The sequence below is a fragment of the Pristiophorus japonicus genome, chromosome 10 (genome assembly GCF_044704955.1).
Source record: "Pristiophorus japonicus isolate sPriJap1 chromosome 10, sPriJap1.hap1, whole genome shotgun sequence".
NCBI lineage: Eukaryota > Metazoa > Chordata > Chondrichthyes > Pristiophoridae > Pristiophorus > Pristiophorus japonicus.
In genome coordinates, this window is record NC_091986.1 from 46322046 (window position 1) to 46330686 (window position 8641).

Here is an 8641-nt window from a genome sequence, read left to right on the forward strand (position 1 = left end):
ACCCGTTCCCCATAACCCATGACTCCCTTGTCATTCAAGAATCTGTCTATCTCCACCTTAAATATATTCAAAGACCGAGCTCTCTGGGGTAGAAAATTCCCAAGATTCACGACCCTCTGAGAGAAGAAATTCCTCCTCATTTCTTTTTTAAATGGGTGACCCCTTATTCTGAAACAATGTCCCCTAGTTCTAGATTCCCCCATGAGGGGAAATATCTTCTCAGCATCGACCCTGTCAAGCCCCTAAAGAATCTTATATGTTTCAATAAGATCACCTCTCATTCTTCTGAACTCCAATGAGTATAGGCCCAACCTTCATATGCTAACCCCTTCATCTCAGGAATCAACCTAGTGAACCTTCTCTGAACTGCCTCCAATGCAAGTATATCCTTCCTTAAACAAGGAGACCAAAAGTGTACATAATACTCCAGGTGTGGTCTTATCAACGCCCTGTACAGTTGGAACAGGACTTCCCTACTTTTTTCCTAAAGGACATTATTGAACCAGATGGGTTTTTACCATAATCAGATCGTTTCATGGCCACCATTACTGACACTAACTTTTTATTCCAGATTTATTTAATTAACAGAATTTAAATTCCAAGTTGCCATGGTGGGATTTAAACTCATGTCTCTGGATCATTAGTCCAGGCCTCAGGATTACTAGTCCAGTACATCCACTATGCTACCTTATCCCTTTAATGTAGTAAAACATCCCAAGGCACTTCACAGCAGCGATTATCAAAGACAATTCAACACTGAGACACAGAAGGAGATATTAGGATAGGTGACCAAATACTTGGTCAAAGAGGAAGGTTTTAAGGCGTGTCTAGATTTGCCAACTCTGGTTGGACACATTCCTGGAGGTGTCATCACATGACCTCCTCCTTTGACCGCCCCACTCCCGCCATTGGTCACCCGGCATGTCCATCCTCCCACAGCCCATCGGAAAGCTTATAGACACGTCATTACCCGATTGAAGGTTAGTCAAAAAATCATCAAAACTACCTTTTTACCCCATCCAAGATATTTTTAGTACTCAGAACTAAAGGGAGTGAAATTCAAAACCGGGCGCGGAAGTCCCGCCCCTCTCGAGAAATTCAAGTTACCATCCCCGGAAGGAAGTGGATCGCTAAATCAAATGCACAACTTTCTTCTGGGGTGCTAACGGGGCGGCCGCATCGGCAGCATGCACACTGGGCCGTGCAACGCTGCCACGTACTGAAAGGGAAGGACCCCCGCTGCAAGCCCTGCAAAAGAAAAAAGGACCTACCTGGACCACCAGGGAGTGGGGTGCTGTGGGGTCAGCCCGGCACTCAAGCAGAGTGATCGCGGCCAGGACCCTGCGAAGAAACCGCATCAGTAGCGGCAACAAAAAGTAAGAAATAAGTAATAAAAATAATAAAAAGCAACAAACTCGCCCACCTCCCCTTCAATTTTCACCCTGGTAGTGGCCAGCCGCCCGATACGCGTCCCCTGCAGCTGGCAGTGTTCTCACCCGGCGCTGCTGTAGGGTCGAAAGCCAATTTTGGGGCTGGGGCGCTAATGGGGCGATGCGCACGGCGATGACCTCACGATCTCCGGGTGCAGGAGATCGGGGGCAATACCGTAGCATCGCTGCTAAACTCCCACCCAATATGGCGAAAGCCGTTGCCAGCGTTGCGCCCGTGCGGTAAGGCGGTTAGTGCCCCCATAAATATACCAAATTTCTAGCCCTAGTTTTCAAACACAATTTTTAATACTTCTCTAATCTTTCTCCCAGGGCTTTTGCTTCCCAAATGGATGTTGGGATTTTGGGGGCAGGGGTGGGGTTGTGCAGAAGAAGTCACACTCCCTCTCCATCAGAATTAGCTGTGGATGCTTTTGAGGGGTGGAGACCTGACAGAGATGGGTTCCTAACTTCTGCCTTTAGGCGGAGTAGAAATTTGAGGCTAAAATGATGGCAGCATGGAATCACATGTAAATAAAAATTAATAACCATTAATCGCATCAAAAGTCTTGGACAGAGTTTCACAGATGCAAAGCAAAGCAGTAGTCTTTTCTCCTCGGCTTCGACCCTGATACCTGCATTTTTCATCATGAATAGTTTGAGAGCATTCAAGATAATTATGACCTAGCATCAGAGCATGGAATTTGAGTAGAATTGGCTTTTCCTTTTCATAAGAGGCTGCAGCAAGGGGCCACTTTTCTCATTATAACTGTGAAAAATTCTTTCCATGCCATGTGATATAAATACAGTGATACTAAATTCAAAGATTGTTACCTTGCATAGCACTTCTAACAGATTTACCTCATAAAGATATATGTCATTAAACTACTGGTAAAAGCAAATGCATTTCAACAAAATCAAAGAATACAACATAAAATTCATGCTACTGAGATCTCTATGCTTCAACAACTTGCAATTCCATCCACCTCCACATCTCTCTGCCTCTCTACCTCTCTCTCCTCTGTTAAGACTAATTAAAACCTACCGCTTTGACCAAACTTTTGGTCACCTTTCCTAATACCTACTTATGTGGCTCGGTGTCAAATTGTGTTGTGATAATCGTTCCTGTGAAGCGCCTTCGGACATTTTACTAAGTTAAAGACATGATATAAATGCAAGTTGTTGTTATATAGCGCCTTTAACATAGGGTGCTCCACAGGAGCGTTATCAGACATGGTGATTAACAATGGTTGGTCTCCTTCAATGGCCCAGAAATTCAGCACAAGCTCGCCTGATCTCCCAGTTTATGCCATTTGTGGCAAGTCTAAAACTAGGGGCCATAAATATAAGATAATCACTCATAAATCCAATGGAGAATTCAGAGATGTGGTGTATTTGGACTTCCAGAAGGCATTTGACAAGGTGCCACATAAAAGGTTACTGCACAAGATAAAAGTTCACAGGGCTGGGGGTAATATATTAGCATGGATAGAGGATTGGTTAACTAACAGAAAAGAGAGAGTCGGGATAAATGGTTCATTCTCTGGTTGGCAACCAGTAACTAGTGGGGTGCCGCAGGGATCAGTGCAGGGACCCCAACTATTTACAATCTATATTAATGACTTAGAAGAAGGGACTGAGTGTAACATAGCTGAGTTTGCTGATGATACAAAGATGGAAGGAAAAGCAATGTGTGAGGAGGGCACAAAAAATCTGCAAAAGGACATAGACAGGTTAAGTGAATGGGCAAAAAATTGTCAGATGGAGTATAATGTGCATGAAACACAAAAGGATAGTATGCAGGTACAGCAAGTGATCAGGAAGGCCAATGGTATCTTGGACTTTATTGCAAAGGGGATGGAGTATAAAAGCAGGAAAATCTTGCTACAGCTATATAAGGTATTGGTGAGGCCACACCTGGAATACTGCGTGCAGTTTTGGTTTCCATATTTACGAAAGGATATACTTGCTTTGGAGGCAGTTCAGAGAAGATTCACTCGGTTGATTCCGGGGTTGAGGGGGTTGACTTATGAGGAAAGGTTGAGTAGGTTGGGCCTCTACTCATTGGAGTTCAGAAGAATGAGAGGTGATCTTATCGAAACATCTAAGATTATGAGGGCGCTTGACAAGGTGGATGCAGAGAGGATGTTTCCACTGATGGGGGAGACTAGAACTGGAGAGCATGATCTTAGAATAAGGGGCCGCCCATTTAAAACAGAAATGAGGAGGAATTTCTTCTCAGAGGGTTGTAAGTCTGTGGAATTTGCTGCCTCGGAGAGCTGTGGAAGCTGGGACATTGAATAAGTTTAAGATAGAAATAGACAGTTTCTTGAGCGATAAGGGGTTATGGGGATAAGTGGGTGGGGAAATGGAACTGATATTGAATGGCAGAGCAGGCTCGAGGGGCTGTATCGCGTACTCCTGTTCCTATTTCGTACGTTCTTATGACAGCAGTGAGAATGTTAAACTCGCTATCAGAGGGAGTGATTGAGGCGAATAGCGTAGATGCATTTAAGGAGAAGCTAGATAAACATGAGGGAAAAAGGAATAGGGTAAGATGAAAAGGGGTAGGAGGAGGCTCGTGTGGAGCATAAACACCGACATTGACCTTCTGGGCCAAAAAGCTGTTTCTGTGCTGCAAATTTGATGTAATTCTCTGAGCATTATACCCGCTGAAGGTGCAGTGGAAGATTGAGACTGTGTTTCAAAGCAGTAACATAATTGTTGAGTTTTAGTGGGTGTTAGAAGGGTGTGCTCTTGCAAGTTATGATTCTATCAATTCATGACTGTACCCAGATTTATTTTATTCTCTATATAAGTTAGCAACTTTTTAGTATATCCAAAATAATAATAATTCAAAGAATCAATCAGCACAGAAGGAGGCCATTTGGCCCGTTGTGCCTGTACCAGCTCTTTGAAAGAGAGTCCCACTCCTCCTGCTCTTTCCCCACAGCCCTGAAAATGTTTCTTTTTCAAATAATATATCCAATTCCCTTTTGAAAGTTACTATTAATTAGAATATAATTATCCTTTCATCTGCAATTGAATGTCAGAACTAAATAATTCATTATAGATGGTACCTCAAAGCAAAATAGTATTTAACATTGCGATCGACCTGGTGAATATTTCAAGCCCATGTATATTTCAGGAATGTAAGGCATTCTGAGATTTTCATTTTACAATAAAACATGCAGATTAATTGGTAACTCTTGGAGTTTAAGTAGAACTAAAAAATAGCCATCTGTCGATTAAATACAACAACTTGCATTTATATAGTGCCTTTAACGTAATAAAATGTCCCAAGGCATTTCACAGGAGTGTGATCAAACAGAATTTAACACTGAGCCATCTGTGGAGGTATTCAGACAAAGAGGTAGGTTTTAAGGAGCGTCTTAAAGGAGGAGAGACAGTTAGAGAGACGGAGACGATTAGGGAGGGAATTCCAGAGCCTAGGGCCCAGGCAGCTGAAGGCATGGCCGCCAATAGTGGAGCGGTTAAAATCGGGGATATGCAAGAGACCAGAATTGGAGGAGCGCAGAGATCTCGAAGGGTTATAGGGCTGGAGGAAGTTTGTAGAGATAGGGAGGGGCGTGGCCATGGAGTGATTTGAAGAAAATGATGATAATTTTAAAATAAAATAATAGTAATTACATCATTGATCATTTTGTTTCTTCTTAATGAAGAGGTGGTAAGCAAGTAACTGATTGTACAGGCAGGATCAGTCCAACAAACCCCTTTCTACACTACATGCCTCCAAGGGCTAGAAATTCATTTAGACGGCGCCCCTCGCACAGTTCGGAACAGGGGCGCTAACGGGTTTGCAGCCATGAGTGCTGGCATTCGCGCCGCTCATTAATTCAGTGTGCCGGTATCTGCGGCGCAGGGGAGTGTCGCCCTGAGCGTGTGCCGGTGTGCAACTCCCCCGGTATAGACCTGATTTCAAAATTTGTTTTGCGCTGCACCTGTAGTGCTCCGTAGTGACCCCACCAGAGAAGCTGACATGTCGAGCTGTCCCAGCAGCGGTGGTGAGGGAAGGAATGACTGCATGAGGTAAGTGTGATTGTTTTTTTTTTCTTTTTGCAATTTAACTTCATTTAGGGTGAGTAATGTATCGGGAATGTTTTTTGTTCCAATTTTTTTTTGTTGCAGGGAGGCCTCTCTGAGGGCGCTACAAAGCTGGCTCTTTAGCAACGGATATTCAGTTACTCGCCCGGCCGAGCTCCCTAAGAGAAGTGTTGCACGCTTCCCTTAGTGCTCCAATCCACTGTAAGGGCGCAACCACTGAATCTTTTGGCTGCCGGCGCTAAATTTAGGGTACGCCCGACATTAGCATCTTAAAATCCCTCCAAACAAATTTTCAGCTCCAATTCTCCTGTCCTAGAGAGAAGCAAAGATTGACAGGCATTTTTTAAACCCATACAGGAACAGGAATAGGCCATTCCATCCCTCGACCCTGTTCCTCCATTCAATGAGATCATGGCTTAGGGTAATAACTGGGGTATGGGACTAAATTGGACAGGTCTTTCAAAGTGCAGGCACAAGCACGACGGGCCAAATGGCCTGTTTCTGTGCTGTAAATTGTATGTAATTCTATGTACTGTTTTGTAAGAACATCAGTGGATTTAATCTCAGGAGAATGAAGCACATTAAAGATGAACTTTCAAAAACAACAGATCTACATTTTAATTTTTTATCTTGTTCTTCATTAAATAACGATTTTACAGTCAATTTCATTTTGCGCCACAGAATATTCTCGCCATGCAAGGTTCAGCCAAAGGTCACGCGAGCTGTCGGGAAGTTTATAAATCAGTTTCTTTTCAGTCCTGACAAGAAAACATTTAAGTGAACCTTGGGAAGGCACCAATCTCTGATTGATCAGACCCTGAACACCTCGTTATAATCAATAGGATTGTGGGGCTTGCCACTTCAACGTGATCTCAAGCAATAACCTTCGGCACAAGGTTAATTTCTTTCAGCAATCTCACATCAAGCACTGGTTATGGATGATAATAGAATATTAGTTCCTATTGTAGTTGACCTGAAGATGTCACAGGCTGTGGAAAAGCACACGGATTCTGCCTGCTTTTCATTGGCCCAGAAATCGCGGCCTCCCCGGGACGGTAGGGAGTTTCTATGGACCCGGGAAGACATCGGAAAAGACGGTTTTCGGCGCGCATTGCGCATGCGCTGAAAACCGGCTTTTCCGATCTGTCAAGTTTCTGGCTTGACAGATCGCACGAATCTCGGGAGCGAGGACATTCCCACGGCAGAGATTGGGCTATTTGCCCTGCGAATGTCCTTAAAACTCTTGCGCCTGGTAAAGGCAGGTGCATAGCCTACTTTTACCAGCGTAAGAGTTTAAAAATATATCAAAAACATTTTAAAATAAAATGTAAATATACATATTTATGTTAAAAATCCTGCTCACTCAGATAATTTTATTTTAAACCATAATTAAAACTTTTTTAAAAAATCAGCAAATTTTTTTTTTCAAAAACATTTCTATCAACTTTAATTTCTATAGTGTATTTATGTGATTTTTTAAAATGTTTTATGTAGTGTTTGGGTGTTTGAGGATGTTTCTCATTGATAGTAATAGGAGTTTCGGACTTACGAAACTCCTCTTAATATGAATGAGAAAATACTTTACCGTGATTGGGTGTCCAGGCCCACGTGACTCCTACGGACGTCCCAACGTGAATGCGCTCCGTTACGCAAGAAGAGGAGGCCTCGAGTCCGGGATCTCTGGTGAGCATTTGACCAAAAGGTAAGTGCGCATCTTTTGCCCTATTTTTAGTCGAATGCCTGCGGGAAGAAGAAACCGGGATTTCTGGGCCATTTTATTTTATGCGACAAGCAAGTACCATCTTCACTTTGTTCAAAAGATCTACCCTCGCATTTCTGGTATCGTCCTTGTAAATTTTCTCTGCACTCTCTCCAGTGCCTCCATATCCTTTCTATAATATGGCGCCTAGAATTGTATGCAGTACTCTAAGTGTGGTCTAACCAAGGTTCGATATAAGTTTAACTTAACTTCATTACTTTCAATTCTATCTATACCTCTAGAAATAAACCAGAATGCCTGGTTTGCTTTTTTATGGCCTTATTGACCTGTCTTGCTACTTCTAGTGATTTGTATATTTGTAGTGTGAGATCCCTTTGCTCCTTTACCCCACCCAGGCTCACACCCTCCATGTAATAAGTGACCTCCCTATTCTTCCTACCAAAATGTAATACCTCACATTTATCTATGTTGAACTTCATTTGCCAATTATATGCCCAGTCTGCAAGTTTATTAATGTCCTCCTGTTATTTGTTGCAGTCCTCCTCAATATTGCCTTTTACACCCCCACCCTGCCTCCCCCACCTTCGCCCCCACAATTTAGTGTCATTCGCAAATTTAGAAATTGTATTTTTGATTTCAAAGTCTAAATCGATAATATAAATTGTGAACAACAGTGGCCCCAGCACTGATCCTTGTGGAACACCATTACCCACCTTCTGCCACTGAATTAATGGTCAAACAATCCTGTACAACACACACCCGAATCTCCAGCAGGAGAGGCTCATGGTTAAAATCAGTCCGCTATATTTAGGGGGAAAATTTCTGTTGCACCCCGTTTGAGGGCGGTAACATCCGTGAGGCGAGACTTTTTGCACCAGACACGGGAAGTCCCGTCCCGCTCTCGAAATTGGGATTACCGCCCCCGGGAGGAAGTGGAATGCAAAATAAACATGCTCCACTGCCTCTTTGACGACCCCAATTTCTCTCCCAAAGTCTTCATTCTAATTTAATCCTGTATTATTATATCATCATATCATAGGCAGTCCCTCGAACGAGGATGACTTGCTTCCACGAGAGTTCGCAGATGTTTCAATGAAGGACCCGATGTTCCAGTCCTGAGCTCCAGTTAAGGGGGGTGGAAGATGCCTGTGCGTGGATTTTTTTAACATGTGGTGATCGTTGCACATCAGCCACCACATGGGCTTGACAGAGCTAGGCCTTTATCCAGTGGCAAGGGTTAGCCAGGATGACTAGAGACCTGCTCTGCAGTGTGGACTGGTCCGTGCTGCCCCCAGGGCCTTAGCTCTTCTGGGCCCCGTATCCTCATTCGCTGCACCTCCGCCATGATGTTCCAGGGCCCGACGCTCCAGTTCTATTTATAGCCCTGACCTGCGGTAGTGTTCTCACACAGTTCGGGGCGGCCCACACT

The 8641-nt window shown here is 43.7% G+C and overlaps 1 long non-coding RNA gene across 1 annotated transcript; it reads left to right on the forward strand.

The window, feature by feature from the left end:
- Positions 1 to 1145: 1145 nt before the first annotated feature.
- Positions 1146 to 6063, forward strand: LOC139274726 (uncharacterized). The gene is made up of 3 exons (XR_011595579.1): positions 1146 to 1376; positions 5396 to 5477; positions 5577 to 6063. It is a non-coding gene; the product is annotated as an uncharacterized lncRNA (long non-coding RNA).
- Positions 6064 to 8641: the final 2578 nt, after the last annotated feature.